At 40.4% G+C, this 17,654-nt stretch overlaps 1 protein-coding gene across 2 annotated transcripts in view; it reads right to left on the reverse strand.

Moving 5' to 3' along the window:
- Positions 1-17,654, reverse strand: part of Agtr1b (angiotensin II receptor, type 1b) — a 74,372-nt gene that overhangs the window by 10,310 nt on the left and 46,408 nt on the right. The window contains exon 2 of one of the 2 annotated variants that reach the window (XM_087635021.1): positions 13,108-13,242. The gene's annotated coding sequence lies outside the window, so the exon portion shown is untranslated. 2 annotated transcript variants of the gene reach the window in all.

A 17,654-nucleotide genomic window follows, 5' to 3' on the forward strand; every position in this document is an offset into this window, starting at 1 on the left:
GAAAAATAAAAGTATATCAAATGAGAAAAAAAATAACAAAATAAAAAATTTTCAGAATAAATAAAGAAATTACATGTATAATCTATATAGTAACAGTTTTGATCTTTCTTTATAAACACTGGAGGAAAATGTTTTCCATGTAACCTGGTAGATCCTACTTAGATTAGCTTGTTTCATTCAATTTATAGTCAAAAGCTGTGAGCCTTTGTGGAATTCATGTTTATTTAATATTGTTGCAAGGTGAAATGATATGAAAAGAATAGTTTATGGTGGAAAATAAAATTAAAAGCAAGCCCCACAGCCAGGGAGGCAAAATTACTATGGTAATCCATTAAAGCAAAGCACAAGGTGATATTAAAATAAATCATAGGAAAGTGAACACCGTCATGGATTCTTTGTAGCAAAATATAAATTATTAATTTTACAATTGGTTAATGTGGTTCAAGTGCCCAGATAAAAACAGAGGCAAGTGAAGAGGGACGATCTTTACAACATCATGTAGTATCTGAATGATTCCATCAGTAGTGTTTAGAGGACGCCAGGAAGAGAATCAATGATAGGGAGGACACGTTATCTGGTTGCGTTCTATGTGGGTTTTGAGACCATGTTCTTTTATGTGTTATACTTTTCATAAGGCTTAAAATTTTTCAGATTTACTTTATTTTACATGTATGAGTGTTTGCCTACATGAATATATGTGCTTCACATGTATGCAGTGCCCTCTTAGGTAAAATAACGGTGTTGGATCCCCTGGGACTGGAGTTATAGATGTCTGTGAGCTGTTATGTAGGTGCTGGGAATTGGACCAGCTCTTCTGCAAGAACAAGAAGCACTTTTAACTTCGGAACCATTTCTAGACTCAAGATTTGTTTTTAAATATTAAAGAATTGTGCAGTAATTGTAGGATCCAAGTAAAGCCAGGCAAGACTAGAATTCTGGGAAAGAGTCTGTCCTTTTATTAATATTAATCAACCACCCCCAACCGGTAATTCAATCTCCTGCTTTGTTATTCTTTAAACATTATAATGTGTTTAGCCTGGGAATGCCACCACCTGTTTTCGCTTCTGTTTCCTCTTTGCTACAGGTAACAAGTAAGAGGGTTGGAAGACAAACACACATTGGAAACTTTTATTTTAAATTTTTATAAGGTCATTCAAGGGCAAGGCACATCAACTGAAGAGAAGACTGAAGGTATGGGAGGATATGGTAAAGAAGTATAGGGTCAGGAAATTGAACAGAGGTGTGTAGCAATGGGGATGGGGAACTGGGAGTAGCCACCAGCAAGTCCCAGATGCCAGGAAAGCAAGAGGCTCCCAGGACCCAACAGGGATGAGATTAGCTGAAATGCCGAACACAGGGGAGGAAGAACCTGTAGAGACCATGTCCAGAGGTTAGGTAAGGCTCCCTTTTGGGGGATTGGGCCACCCATTCATCTCCAAATTCTTAACTCAGAATTGTTTCTGTCTAAAGGAAATACAGAGACAAAGGGTGGAGCAGAGACTGATGGAAAGGCCATCCAGAGCCCATATACAGACACCAAATCTACACATTATTGTGGATGCCAAGAAGTGCTTGCTGACAGGAGCCTGATATAGCTCTCCCCTGAGAGGCTCAGCCAGAGCATGACAAATACAGATGCGGAGGCTCGCAGCCAACCACGAGGCTCAGCCAACTGAGCGTGGTGTCCCCTATGGAGGAGTTAGGGAAAGAACTGAAGGAGCTGAAGGGGTTTGCAACCCCATAGGAAGAACAACGATATGAACAAACCATACCCCCAGATCTCCCAGGGACTAAACCAGCAACCAAAGAGTATACATGGTGGGACTCATGGCTCCAGCTGCATGTGTAGCAGAGGATGTCCTTATCTGGCATCAATGGGAGGAGAAGCCCTTGGTCCTGTGAAAGTTCGGTGCCCAGTGTAAGGGAATGCCAGGGTGCTGAGGCAGGAGTGCGTGGGTGGGTGGGAGGAGCACTCTCATAGAAGCAGGGGGAGGGAAGATGTGATGGGGGTTTGCAGAGGGGAAACCGGGAAAGGGGATAACATTTGAAATGTAAATACATAAAATATCCAATTAATAAAGATCGGTCGGTGTCAATTTCTAACTTTTAAACTCAATAGTTATTGTAATCTTAAGTCTGCTTTAAAGAATTATTGTATCTTATTTTTGATAGGCTGGTTATTGATTGATTTAGTGTTTGTGTGTGTGTATGTGGGCTTCTGCATGCCATGGCACGTGTGTGTAGGTGAGATGACATCTTTCAGGACTTAGTTTTATCCTACCATGGAGGTTCCAGGGATTGAGCTCAGGCCACTAACATTGGCAGTAAGTTCCTTTACTGGCTAAGCCATCGCTCCATCCTGGTTTTAACAATTATAAAGACTTTTAATACTGAAAGACATGTAAGATGGTAGGTATTATATAATTTGTGCATTAAAACTCGTGACACATCCCTGGCCCAAGAGGAAACTGTATAAGGCCTCTGGGTTCCCGTGGGGGAGGACCCAGGAGTGGCAGGGCCCCTGCACCTGAGACACCGCCGGAACCTGAAGGAACAGACCGGATAAACAGTTCTCTGCACCCAAATCCCGTGGGAGGGAGAGCTAAAACTTCAGAGAGGCAGATACGCCTGGGAAACCAGAAGAGACTGCACTCTGCACACATTACTGATTCCAGAGGAAAACACCAAACGCCATCTGGAACCCTGGTGCACTGAAGCTCCCGGAAACGGCGGCGCAGATCTTCCTGGTTGCTGCCGCCACAGAGAGCTCCTGGGCAGCACACCGCAAGCAAACTTGAGCCTCGGGACCACAGGTAAGACCAACTTTTAGGCTGCAAGAGACCTGCCTGGTGAACTCGGGACACACAGAGGCAGAATTCCTCTAGGACCGGCCACATCCTGTGTTTACTGGGAGTCCCACACCCGCGGATCCCGGCCTGCAGCAGCTCTCTGCTCCCAGACCCCTTGGGAGAGAGACCTCACCGCCTGGTCAGGTGGGCACTCCTGAGGCTGCAGAGCAGAAGAGACCACCAACACTGCCCACCCCTGCCCACATCCATGGCCCAAGAGGAAACTGTATAAGGCCTCTGGGTTCCCGTGGGGGAGGGCCCAGGAGCGGCAGGACCCCTGCGCCTGAGACACCGACCGAACCTGAAGGAACAGACCGGATAAACAGTTCTCTGCACCCAAATCCCATGGGAGGGAGAGCTAAACCTTCAGAGAGGCAGACAGAGGGAAACCAGGAGAGACTGCACTCTGCACACATTACTGATTCCAGAGGAAAACACCAAACGCCAACTGGAACCCTGGTGCACTGAAGCTCCCGGAAACGGCGGCGCAGATCTTCCTGGTTGCTGCCGCAGCAGAGAGCTCGTGGGCTGCACCCCGAGAGCGAACTTGAGCCTCGGGACCACAGGTAAGACCAACTTTTCTGCTGAAAGTGACCTGCCGGGTGAACACAAGACACAGGCCCACAGGAACAGATGAAGACCTGTAGAGAGGAAAAACTACAGGCCCGAAAGCAGAACACTCTGTCCCCATAACAGGCTGAAAGAAAACAGGAAAACAGGTCTACAGCACTCCTGACACACAGGCTTATAGGACAGTCTGGCCACTGTCAGAAATAGCAGAACAAAGTAACACTAGAGATAATCTGATGGCGAGAGGCAAGCGCAGGAACCCAAGCAACAGAAACCAAGACTACATGACACCATCGGAGCCCAATTCTCCCATCAAAACAAACACGGAATATCCAAACACACCAGAAAAGCAAGATCTAGTTTAAAATCATATTTGATCATGATGCTGGAGGACTTCAAGAAAGACGTGAAGAACTCCCTTAGAGAAACACAGGAAAACATTAATAAACAAGTAGAAGCCTACAGAGAGGATTCGCAAAAATCCCTGAAAGAATTCCAGGAAAACACAATCAAACAGTTGAAGGAATTAAAAATGGAAATAGAAGCAATAAAGAAAGAACACATGGAAACAACCCTGGATATAGAAAACCAAAAGAAGAGACAAGGAGCTGTAGATACGAGCTTCACCAACAGAATACAAGAGATGGAAGAGAGAATCTCAGGAGCAGAAGATTCCATAGAAATCATTGACTCAACTGTCAAAGATAATGTAAAGCAGAAAAAGCTACTGGTCCAAAACATACAGGAATACCAGGACTAAATGAGAAGATCAAACCTAAGGATAATAGGTATAGAAGAAAGTGAAGACTCCCAGCTTAAAGGACCAGTAAATATCTTCAACAAAATCATAGAAGAAAACTTCCCTAACCTAAAAAAAGAGATACCCATAGGCATACAAGAAGCCTACAGAACTCCAAATAGATTGGACCAGAAAAGAAACACCTCCAATCACATAATAGTCAAAACACCAAACGCACAAAATAAAGAAAGAATAATAAAAGCAGTAAGGGAAAAAGGTCAAGTAACATATAAAGGGAGACCTATCAGAATCACACCAGACTTTTCGCCAGAAACTATGAAGGCCAGAAGATCCTGGACAGATGTCATACAGACCCTAAGAGAACACAAATGCCAGCCCAGGTTACTGTATCCTGCAAAACTCTCAATTAACATAGATGGAGAAACCAAGATATTCCATGACAAAACCAAATTTACACAATATCTTTCTACAAATCCAGCACTACAAAGGATAATAAATGGTAAAGCCCAACATAAGGAGGCAAGCTACACCCTAGAAGAAGCAAGAAACTAATCGTCTTGGCAACAAAACAAAGAGAAGAAAAGCACCCAAACACAACCTCACATCCAAATATGAATATAATAGGAAGCAATAATCACTATTCCTTAATATCTCTCAACATCAATGGCCTCAACTCCCCAATAAAAAGACATAGATTAACAAACTGGATACGCAACGAGGACCCTGCATTCTGCTGCCTACAGGAAACACACCTCAGAGACAAAGACAGACACTACCTCAGAGTGAAAGGCTGGAAAACAACTTTCCAAGCAAATGGTCAGAAGAAGCAAGCTGGAGTAGCCATTCTAATATCAAATAAAATCAATTTCCAACTAAAAGTCATCAAAAAAGATAAGGAAGGACACTTCATATTCATCAAAGGAAAAATCCACCAAGATGAATTCTCAATCCTAAATATCTATGCCCCAAATACAAGGGCATCTACATATGTAAAAGAAACCTTACTAAAGCACAAAACACACATTGCACCTCACACAATAATAGTAAGAGATTTCAACACCCCACTCTTATCAATGGACAGATCATGGAAACAGAAATTAAACAGAGACTTAGACAGACTAAGAGAAGTCATGAGCCAAATGGACTTAACAGATATTTATAGAACATTCTATCCTAAAGCAAAAGGATGTACCTTCTTCTCAGTTCCTCATGGTACTTTCTCCAAAACTGACCATATAATTGGTCAAAAAACGGGCCTCAACAGGTACAGAAAGATAGAAATAATCCCATGCGTGCTATCGGACCACCACGGCCTAAAACTGGTCTTCAATAACAATAAGGGAAGAATGCCCACATATACGTGGAAATTGAACAATGCTCTACTCAATGATAACCTGGTCAAGGAAGAAATAAAGAAAGAAATTAAAAACTTTTTAGAATTTAATGAAAATGAAGGTACAACATACCCAAACTTATGGGACACAATGAAAGCTGTGCGAAGAGGAAAACTCATAGCGCTGAGTGTCTGCAGAAAGAAACAGGAAAGAGCATATGTCAGCAGCTTGACAGCACACCTAAAAGCTGTAGAACAAAAAGAAGCAAATACACCCAGAAGGAGTAAAAGGCAGGAAATAATCAAACTCAGAGCTGAAATCAGCCAAGTAGAAACAAAAAGGACCATAGAAAGAATCAACAGAACCAAAAGTTGGTTCTTTGAGAAAATCAACAAGATAGATAAACCCTTAGCCAGACTAACGAGAGGACACAGAGAGTGTGTCCAAATTAACAAAATCAGAAATGAAAAGGGAGACATAACTACAGATTCAGAGGAAATTCAAAAAATCATCAGATCTTACTCTAAAAGCCTATATTCAAAAAACTTGAAAATCTGCAGGAAATGGACAATTTCGTAGACAGATACGAGGTACCGAAGTTAAATCAGGAACAGATAAACCAGTTAAACAATCCCATAACTTCTAAGGAAATAGGAGTAGTCATTAAAGGTCTCAATCAAAAAGAGCCCAGGTCCAGACGGGTTTAGTGCAGAATTCTATCAGACCTTCATAGGAGACCTCATACCAATATTATCCAAACTATTGCACAAAATTGAAACAGATTGAGCACTACCGAATTCCTTCTACGAAGCCACAATTACTCTTATACCTAAACCACACAAAGACACAACAAAGAAAGAGAACTTCAGACCAATTTCCCTTATGAATATCGACGCAAAAATACTCAATAAAATTCTGGCAAACCGAATCCAAGAGCACATCAAAACAATCATCCACCATGATCAAGTAGACTTCATCCCAGGCATGCAGGGATGGTGTAATATACGGAAAACCATCAACGTGATCCATTATATAAACAAACTGAAAGAACAAAAACCACATGACCATTTCATTAGATGCTGAGAAAGCATTTGACAAAATTCAACACCCCTTCATGATAAAAGTCCTGGAAAGAATAGAAATTCAAGGCCCATATCTAAACATAGTAAAAGCCATATACAGCAAACCAGTTGCTAATATTAAACTTAATGGAGAGAAACTTGAAGCAATCCCACTAAAATCAGGGACTAGACAAGGCTGCCCACTCTTTCCCTACTTATTCAATATAGTTCTTGAAGTTCTATCCAGAGCAATCAGACAACAAAAGGAGGTCAAGGGGATACAGATCGGAAAAGAAGAAGTCAAAATATCACTATTTGCCGATGATATGATAGTATATTTGAGTGATCCCAAAAGTTCTACCAGAGAAATATTAAAGTTGATAAACAACTTCAGCAAAGTGGCTGGGTATAAAATTAACTCAAATAAATCAGTAGCCTTCCTCTACACAAAAGAGAAACAAGCCGAGAAAGAAATTAGGGAAACGACACCCTTCATAATAGACCCAAATAATATAAAGTACCTCGGTGTGACTTTAACCAAGCAAGTAAAAGATCTGTACAATAAGAACTTCAAGACTCTGAAGAAAGAAATTTAAGAAGACCTCAGAAGATGGAAAGATCTCCCATGCTCATGGATTGGCAGGATTAATATAGTAAAAATGGCCATTTTACCAAAAGCAATCTACAAATTCAATGCAATCCCCATCAAAATACCAATCCAATTCTTCAAAGAGTTAGACAGAACAATTTGCAAATTCATCTGGAATAACAAAAAACCCAGGATACCTAAAACTATTCTCAACAATAAAAGGACTTCAGGGGGAATCACTATCCCTGAACTCAAGCAGTAATACAGAGCAATAGTGATAAAAATTGCATGGTATTGGTACAGAGACAGACAGATAGACCAATAGAACAGAATTGAAGACCCATAAATGAACCCACACACCTATGATCACTTGATTTTTGACAAAGGAGCCAAAACCATCCAATGGAAAAAAGATAGCATTTTCAGCAAATGGTGCTGGTTCCACTGGAGGTCAACATGTAGAAGAATGCAGATCGATCCATCCTTATCACCCTGTACAAAGCTTAAGTCCAAGTGGATCAAGGACCTCCACATCAAACCAGACACACTCAAACTAATAGAAGAAAAACTAGGGAAGCATCTGGAACACATGGGCACTGGAAAAAATTTCCTGAACAAAACACCAATGGCTTATGCTCTAAGATCAAGAATCGATAAATGGGATCTCATAAAACTGCAAAGCTTCTGTAAGGCAAAGGACACTGTGGTTAGGACAAAACGGCAACCAACAGATTGGGAAAAGATCTTTACCAATCCTACAACAGATATAGGCCTTATATCCAAAATATACAAGAACTCAAGAAGTTAGACCGCAGGGAAACAAATAACCCTATTAAAAAATGGGGTTCAGAGCTAAACAAAGAATTCACAGCTGAAGAATGCCGAATGGCTGAGAAACACCTAAAGAAATGTTCAACATCTTTAGTCATAAGGGAAATGCAAATCAAAACAACCCTGAGATTTCACCTCACACCAGTGAGAATGGCTAAGATCAAAAACTCAGGTGACAGCAGATGCTGGCGAGGATGTGGAGAAAGAGGAACACTCCTCCATTATTGGTGGGATTGCAGACTGGTAAAACCATTCTGGAAATCAGTCTGGAGGTTCCTCAGAAATTGGACATTGAACTGCCTGAGGATCCAGCTATACCTCTCTTGGGCATATACCCAAAAGATGCCTCAACATATAAAAGAGACACGTGCTCCACTATGTTCATCGCAGCCTTATTTATAATAGCCAGAAACTGGAAAGAACCCAGATGCCCTTCAACAGAGGAATGGATACAGAAAATGTGGTACGTCTACATAGTGGTATATTACTCAGCTATCAAAAATAACAAATGGTTGGAACTGGAAAATATCATCCTGAGTGAGCTAACCCAATCACAGAAAGACATACATGGTATGCACTCATTGATAAGTGGCTATTAGCCCAAATGCTTGAATTACCCTAGATCCTTAGAACAAACGAAACTCAAGATGGATGATCAAAATGTGAATGCTTCACTCCTTCTTTAAATGAGGAAAAAGAATACCCTTGGCTGGGAAGGGAGAGGCAAAGATTAAAACAGAGACTGAAGGAACACCCATTCAGAGCCTGCCCCACATGTGGCCCATACATATACAGCCACCCAATTAGACAAGATGGATGAAGCAAAGAAGTGCAGACCGACAGGAGCCGGATGTAGATTGCTCCTGAGAGACATAGCCAGAATACAGCAAATACAGAGGCGAATGCCAGCAGCAAACCACTGAAGTGAGAATAGGTCCCCCGTTGAAGGAATCAGAGAAAGAACTGGAAGAGCTTGAAGGTGCTCGAGACCCCAAAAGTACAACAATGCCAAGCAACCAGAGCTTCCAGGGACTAAGCCACTACCTAAAGACTATACATGGACTGACCCTGGACTCTGACCCCATAGGTAGCAATGAATATCCTAGTAAGAGCACCAGTTGAAGGGGAAGCCCTGGGTCCTGGTAAGACTGAACCCCCAGTGAACTAGACTATGGGGGGAGGGCGGCAATGGGGGGAGGGTTGGGAGGGGAACACCCATAAGGAAGGGGAGGGGTGAGGAGGATGTTTGTCCGGAAACCGGGAAAGGGAATAACACTCGAAATGTATATAAGAAATACTCAAGTTAAAAAAAAAAAAACAAAAAACTGCAAAGCATCTGTAAGGCAAAGGACACTGTGGTTAGGACAAAACGGCAACCAACAGATCGGGAAAAGGTCTTTACAAATCCTACAACAGATAGAGGCCTTATATCCAAAATATACAAAGAACTCAAGAAGTTAGACTGCAGGGAGACAAATAACCCTATCAAAAAATGGGATTCATAGCTAAACAAATAATTCACAGCTGAGGAATGCCGAATGGCTGAGAAACACCTAAAGAAATGTTCAACATTTTTAGTCATAAGGGAAATGCAAATCAAAACAACCCTGAGATTTCACCTCACACCAGTGAGAATGGCTAAGATCAAAAACTCAGGTGACAGCAAATGCTGGCGAGGATGTGGAGAAAGAAGAACACTCCTCCATTGTTAATGGGGTTGCAGACTGGTACAACCATTCTGGAAATCAGTCTGGAGGTTCCTCAGAAAATTGGACATTGAACTGCCCGAGGACCCAGCTATACCTCTCTTGGACATATACCCAAAGATGCCCCAACATATAAAAAGACACGTGGTCCACTATGTTTATCGCAGCCTTATTTATAATAGCCAGAAGCTGGAAAGAACCCAGATGCCCTTCAACAGAGGAATGGATACAGAAAATGTGGTACGTCTACATAGTGGTATATTACTCAGCTATCAAAAATAACAACTTTATGAAATTCGTAGGCAAATGGTTGGAACTGGAAAATATCATCCTGAGTGAGCTAACCCAATCACAGAAAGACATACATGGTATGCACTCATTGATAAGTGGCTATTAGCCCAAATGCTTGAATTACCCTAGACGCCTAGAACAAATGAAACTCAAGACAGATGATCAAAATGTGAATGCTTCACTCCTTCTTTAAAAGGGGAACAAGAATACCGTTGGCAGGGAAGAGAGAGGCAAAGATTAAAACAGAGACTGAAGGAACACCCATTCAGAGCCTGCCCCACATGTGGCCCATACATATACAGCCACCCAATTAGACAAGATGGATGAAGCAAAGAAGTGCAGACCAACAGGTGCCAGATGTAGATCACTCCTGAGAGACACAGCCAGAATATAGCAAATACAGAGGCGAATGCCAGCAGCAAACCCCTGTTGAAGGAATGAGAGAAAGAACTGGAAGAGCTTGAAGGGGCTCGAGACCCCATATGTACAAGAGTGCCAAGCAACCAGACTTCCAGGGACTAAGCCACCACCTAAAGACTATACATGGACTGACCCTGGACTCTGACCTCATAGGTAGTAATGAATATCCTAGTAAGAGCACCAGTTGAAGAGGAAGCCATGGGTCCTGCTAAGACTGAACCCCCAGTGAACTAGACTGTTGGGGGTAGGGCTGCAATGGGGGGAGGGTGGGGACGGGAACAACCATAAGGAAGGGGGAGGGGGAAACCGGGAAAGGGAATAACACTCGAAATGTATATAAGAAATATTCAAGTTAATAATAATTATAAAAAAAAACTTGTGACAAGGGGTCTGGAGAGATGGCTCAGTGATCAAGAGCACTGACTGCCCTTCCAGAGGTCCTGAGGTCAATTCCCAGCAACCACATGGTTGCTCACAACCATCTGCAATGGGATCTGATGCCCTCTTCTGGTGTGTCTGAAGACAGCTACAGTGTACTTATATATATAGTAATAAAATAAATCTTAAAAAAAACTTGTGACAAGTGCTGAGGAATAAACTGGGAACTTCAGGCCAAATCTAAACCAACAGATACCGTTTCTTTGCGTCTCTAACTTCACTACAAAGCATTTTGTTGGGATTTGAATCTTCTGTCATTCACCAATCTCCATTCTTTTCTAGTCCTTTAAGTTGGACGGTGCTCTTTAAAGCAATGAAATATGAACCACAAATATAATCACAGCCTTGGTAGTAGCCACATTAAGAAGTAAATTAAAACCAAATCAAACAGATCTTGTGTGAAATTAGTTTTGATAATATATTAAATTAAATCTAAGCTATGAGAACCACTACTTCAACGCTCAAGCAATAAAGCACTGAGGCAGTTTGCATTTCACTGCATCATTTTATTAGAGAATGGGGTATCCCGATGTCCTTAGCACATATCACGTTAGACTAGCCATGATCAAATGCTCCTACTACTTGGCCTGGCTACTGCTGTGAACAACAGTAAAACTTGACTTATACATGTCTTCTAGCTGATCCCATGAGCAACATCCCATCCTCGGTATCCTTCAGTGCTTATTAGGAATGCATAACTCAGGCATTACCCAGACCCACTGAATCAGAAACTGTGGGTGGGGCAAGCAGGTGATTTTAATGCATATTAATAATTGAAGAACACCGTTGTATAGATATCTAAGTTTCCAAACATGGCATAGATGCCAATAATATTAATTAATAGGTAAACTCAAGTCCAATGAATAATACCATTGCTTCAGGTAGTGTTTTCATCTGGCCTTTTGGACAGAGTCAACAGTTTCAGCAGGAGAAGCTGGAGAAGTCAGTATATAGAACTTAAGAATTACTCATTACATTCTGCACTTTTCCACACACTCAGGAATGATGAAGCTAAAGTCTTTCCAGCAGAATGTTATATCATAAGATGCATCCTTCACTAATTCCTACCTTTCTATAACAAATTTGAGTGGGACTGTGTACTATTTCTATAACATACTTAAAACTACCTTAGAACAATCCACCTGAGGGCACATAAACCTGAATTGGTAAGGCCAGAGCTGTGAGGAGCATAGAGATGGGATCCCCAAGATCTGCATCAAACAAATGATTGACTTCTTAAGGCCTAGAGTTAGGATGTTCAGTATCTATGACTCACTGTCTTTATCTGTAAAGCAATGGATGAGAACGGGGTTGTTGTATCTGTTTATTCAGGCTTTTTGGTGGCAAAATCAAATGTGATGATATCTGGGGAGATGCTAAGAAATCTTAGGGCTCTTGGACTTTGGTTGATGCTGTTTAATTAACACTGGTGAAAATGACTCATCACCTCCAGTGCGAATAAATTTAGTAAAGGCAGATTGAGATACAGCATGATGCGGTGCTCGAAGTATGAAACTGGAGAATAAACAAGGGGTAAAATACTTGATGGGGAACTGAAAGGCAGCAATAAAATGATGACTAAATGTACAGTTTTCCAACTTAAATAATTCCTTCTGAATTCTCTGTAAACTAAAATAAAACAGTACCCCTAACTGTAATAAAAATGATTCAGACTTGCTTCCTCCTGTGATGTCTCCTTCTCCCTCTCTTCTATGTTGGGCTTCTTTCCCATTCTAACTAAACAGGCAGGGATAAAAGCTAAGGGTGGTAGGCTGATATAAAGTAAATAACTTGATGCCAGCAGAAAAATAAGAGTTATTGGTGAGTGGTACTTCCTGGGAAAATTTGATTACTAATAAAAGATTATCACATGCCACTCATCAAATTTGAAATTAAAATACATTTCTAGGAATATATTTCACACTGAGGAGGAGTTAAGGACATATTCCCAAAAGAGTTGCTATCATATATTATTTTTTTTGGTCTTCTGCATATGGCTGTTCTTCACAATGTAAAATAAAATAAAGTAACATGGACTCCTTACTTTATCAATTTAAGACAGAATTTCTGCCTAAGAGAACTTTATAGTTCATTTAGTGGCATACAGTTCATACATCAACAAACACTTAAGGACCAAGAGAAGATGCTTGCACATCCTGTCTACTGTCTCCCCTTGTTTTAAAGTTTGCCACAGCTAATTCTCCTTTTGTCATTGCTGATTCACCAAGCGATTTCTGATTTTATTGCCAGCAACAAACCTGTTCATGTCAGCTCCCATCTCCCTGTACCTGGCTCTGACGGGAAGCTTCTCTGTGGTTTCCTTTACTCCAGAAGTATTCATATCCCTTTCTTCTTCCAGCTGGTTCACTCAGCACTCCTCAAAGATAGAGCTCCTAATACCAAAGCAATTTTGCTTTGTTAGGAGCCCTCTAGTAGAAAATAAAACACTGTTTCCCTTGAGCCAAGGGACATTTCAAACAATAAGGTGGTAGACTAGAAATATTTAACATTCTAGTTTTTATAAACAAACATTTATAAACCCAGTTTCTTTCAATTTCAAAACATCTGCAGTTGCTCACTTACAGCTTATGGAATAAGTAAAACCATATATTTATTTTTCCTTACAATTAATTTCAATTTTTATTGGCTGTGAGTTGGATGAAATTGCAAATCAAATTAAGAGTAATGAGAAGGAATCATCATTTCAGGCCCTCCTTTGGAAAATGTTTACACAGAACTTATCTGTTTATAGGCAGCTCCCAAAACACATAAACATTTATTTCTAGATTATTAACTCTTCTTCAGACTTTCTGATGGATGAGTTCCTTCCCTTCAACTTTCACATAGAGGAAGACAGAGCATCCTTGAGGTGACTAGTGTGGTAATGGGGAAAGGTCAATTTAATCATGCCAGTTAACCTGCTTCAGCACAAAATGATGTTCCGGAGTCCAATCAAGTTTATTTACTATGCAGTTACTTTATTCTTCTGTGAAGTTCCGCTGGAATCTGATTTAGGGAAAGGACTCATAATAGTACTTTCCTATTAAGAGTAATATATATTATTAAAGAATATTTACTATATTTCAAGTACTGTGCTAATCACTTTACTATCTATGGGAACCCTATAAAGAAGAAATGGGTAAATTTCATATTTCAGGTACATAAACAAACTCCCAGAGCAGGTGATTATATTGTGCTCTTCAAATGTTAGTACTTCAAATGTAACACCATTTTTACAACACGAGTTAAGTCATGTTTATGACCTACTTTCAGGGGATAATTTTGCCCTTTGGGGTATTTGGTACATGGAAACATATTTCATGTTTACAGAAAAATAAAAAAAAATCAAAGGAGGACAGCTGTTGCATTTAGTACTTAGGGGCTAGGAGTAATGTCAATTATTTTGTGATGCAGCAGATACACACCCATGATAAAGGAATATGTGGGCGACTTCTTCCTGTTTTATGCCTTGAGACTGGTGAACTCACCCAGGAGTCCATTCCCAAATAAACCTATTTACTGAGAGAGAGAGAGAGAGAGAGAGAGAGAGAGAGAGAGAGAGAGAGAGAGAGAGAGAGAGAGGTGTGCCCCCAACTATGAACTATGAAATTGAGAGAAACTGGTCTGGTCCTTACTCTTTGTTTTTCTTTTATTGAATAACTTATCTCTGAAGTACATTTTATTAAACTTTACTTCAGTACTGTGTCTTACTTAGTAATGTATAAAATATTACACATCCCACCCAAGGGATCAAATCCTGTTTTATAACTCCTCAAAAGTCCAAGGTAGTGCTAGTTACTTACAGGAGAAACTCTATAATCTATAGGCACTGGGTAAATATCTGCTTATGACACAGTTCTAGAAATTATATTCTCAACGATCTCTATTCAAACACTGGCAGAGGGAACCTGAATGGTTTTGTTTGTTTGTTTGTTTTTTGGTTGGTTTGTAGGTACTTCAAGGTGCTGGATAACTTTTTTTATGTTTAGTTTATTTATATTTTAGATGTTCTCCCCCTTCCTGGTGTCCCCTCCTCAACTCCTCTATCTCACCCTCCACACCCTGCTTCTATGTGGGTGCCCCCTCTCCCCACTCCTGCCTGCCCACTCCCACCTCACCACCCTAGCATTCCTCCACTCTGGGGCATCAAGCCTCCATAGGATCAAGGACCTCACCTCTCATTGATGCCAAATAAGGCCATCCTCTGCTGCATATGCAGCGGGAGACATGGGTCTCTCCATGTGTGCTCTTCGGTTGTTGGTAGTTCTCCAGCACATAACCAGGACACATGCTCCACTGTGTTTATAGCAGCCTTATTTATACTAGCTAGAGGCTGGAAACAATTCCTATGTTCTTCAACAGAGGAATGGATACAGAAAATGTGGTACATTTACACAGTGGAGTACTGCTCAGCTATTAAAAGCAATGACTTCATGGAATTTGCAGGCAAATGGATGGAACTAGAAAATATCATCCTGACTGAGAGAACCCAGTCACTGAAGAACACACATGGGGCTAGACAACTGTTGGGTTAACTCCAAGTTCACCATGAGAGTGAGGTAATGGGAGGTGAAAATCAGCCCTCTTCTGGTACCAAGTCCTCAGACACCCGATAGCGCCAGACTGAGGGTCACAGAGGATCTTGCGTCCATAAAATGTGAGCTGATATTGTAATGTTCACGTATGAATTCAGGAACAGTTCATTAAGTATAACATGGAAGTAAAGCTTTGATTTTAACGAAGCTAATTAGAGAAATGTGAGGGAGAAGAAAGTTAAACACACCAAGGAACAAGTGGTCTAGCCATTCACCATGCAGACACTAGTGGCTTAGCTGGATTTTCTCTTACTCACCTTTACTAAAGGGAGCAGCTTTTCTGATCCATCAGGCTGCAAAGTAAGGACTTATTGACTGATTGATTGATTTTCCAAAATATATTACTGAGAAAGCCATCCAAATAACAGTATCATTAGAATAGACATCTATTGCCAAAATTATAATGGTTTATTCCTTTGAAGTTTTCACCTCAAATATCAAAGTTTGAAAGATGAGATAATCAGAGGGAATTTTACACTCCCCGCTCTGCTGTTAAGAGCTCTGTTCTCTGAGGGCTGATCCTGTAGCTCAGTGATAGAGAAGTTGCCAATATTTACTGAGGCCTGGGCAGTGATGGGAAAACATCCATTCTCTTGCTATGAAAAGGTCACTGAATTCTTATCAGAATGTGGCTTCTACAAACTGGAGGCAAATGGGTAAAATTTTGCTGAGGCCTTTGGAGTTGGGATTCACAACTCTATGCATGGTAGGCCAACAGTGCCATATTTAAGGCCCTTTCCTTGAAAATATGAAACTGTCAAAAGAGGACATAAAAGAAGAGAAAGCCGATAAGCAAAAAAGCAAAGAAGCAGAATCAGTCAAAACTAGAAGTAAGAGAAATGGTGATGCTGATGCTGAAAATTAACATAAGGCAGCATCACTGAGGAAAGAGCAGTGTGATTTAGGAGATTAGACATGGGAATCAGCAGGCCGTCGGAGCAACAGGGTTAAAAGCATCTAGAACTAGGCTTGGAGACCTTAGGTTACTTACTTATTTGTTATTTATTTTTGCCTCAATACAATATAATATCAAATTGAGATCTCAGACAAACAATTAAATTTTCTTTGGTATTCTATCTGAGAAATGGAAAATGATATTGGGAAGTCTCTACTTTGCTCATAGAAGAATGTTGTGAAATTATAAATTCAAGATTTATCCATATATATATATATATATTGTGTGTATGAGTGTGTGTGTGTGTGTGTGTGTGTGTGTGTGTGTGCATGAGCACACATACATGAGTGTGCAGAGGCCAGAAGAAATATAGCATCAGATCCCCTAGAACTGAAGTTACTGATGATTGTGAGTCACCATGTGGGTTCTTGTAACCAAACAGGGTTTTTGGAAGAACAGCAAATATTCTTAACATTAAGTCAGAATTGGATAATGTATTTAAAATAATTTCTATAATTTCTTCAAAATATAGGAATATATATATACACACATATATATACATACACACATTCAGCATGAATAGAGTGGGCATGAATAAAAGCAAGTTTAGCAAGTGACTGGAATGTGAAACCAATACATACTCAAAAGTATAGTAATAGGTATTAAGTACTTGGTATTGTTTTATTTTAAAGCAGCCTCTCATATCACAATGTCTAGCTGGCTGTGAATGTGTTAAGTGCCTGAGGACGACCTTAATTTTTTGATCCTTCTGTCTTTACCTCCAGAGTAATGGAATTACCAGTGTGTGAAGCAGGTGTGGGTGGAGTGGTGCTGGGATTGAGCTCAGAGCATTGTTTATATAAACACACTACCACTGCATCAAATCCCTAGCATCAGCACTTAGAATCTTAAAAGGGAATATTGATTTAGACATTGTAAGCTATTTGTTGCTGTGTCGTAGGAAACCAATAAGCTTTACAGTTACATTTCCCACAAATCATATGATTGGCAAATTCTTCTTGACCTTAGTGTTCATCTATTTGAAATGGGATAGAAGCCAGCTGTGTACTGTGAACATAACGGTTAGATAAAAGGTAGGGGAAAGGTTGCTGAATGTAAAATACTCCACATATGTTATTGATTATAACTGTAATGGCCATTATGTTTATATTCTCTATATTTTCACGCGGCCTTTATACATATCTATGCACATACATAAACCAAGTTACCCAATAAAAGTTTATCTTTTATGTGTAATTTGTTGTAGTATTACCAACAGATTGGTCGAAATAATGCAAGAATATCTTTGTCAGAT

The sequence above is a fragment of the Rattus norvegicus genome, chromosome 2 (assembly GCF_021556685.1).
Source record: "Rattus norvegicus strain SHRSP/BbbUtx chromosome 2, alternate assembly SHRSP_T2T, whole genome shotgun sequence".
NCBI lineage: Eukaryota > Metazoa > Chordata > Mammalia > Rodentia > Muridae > Rattus > Rattus norvegicus.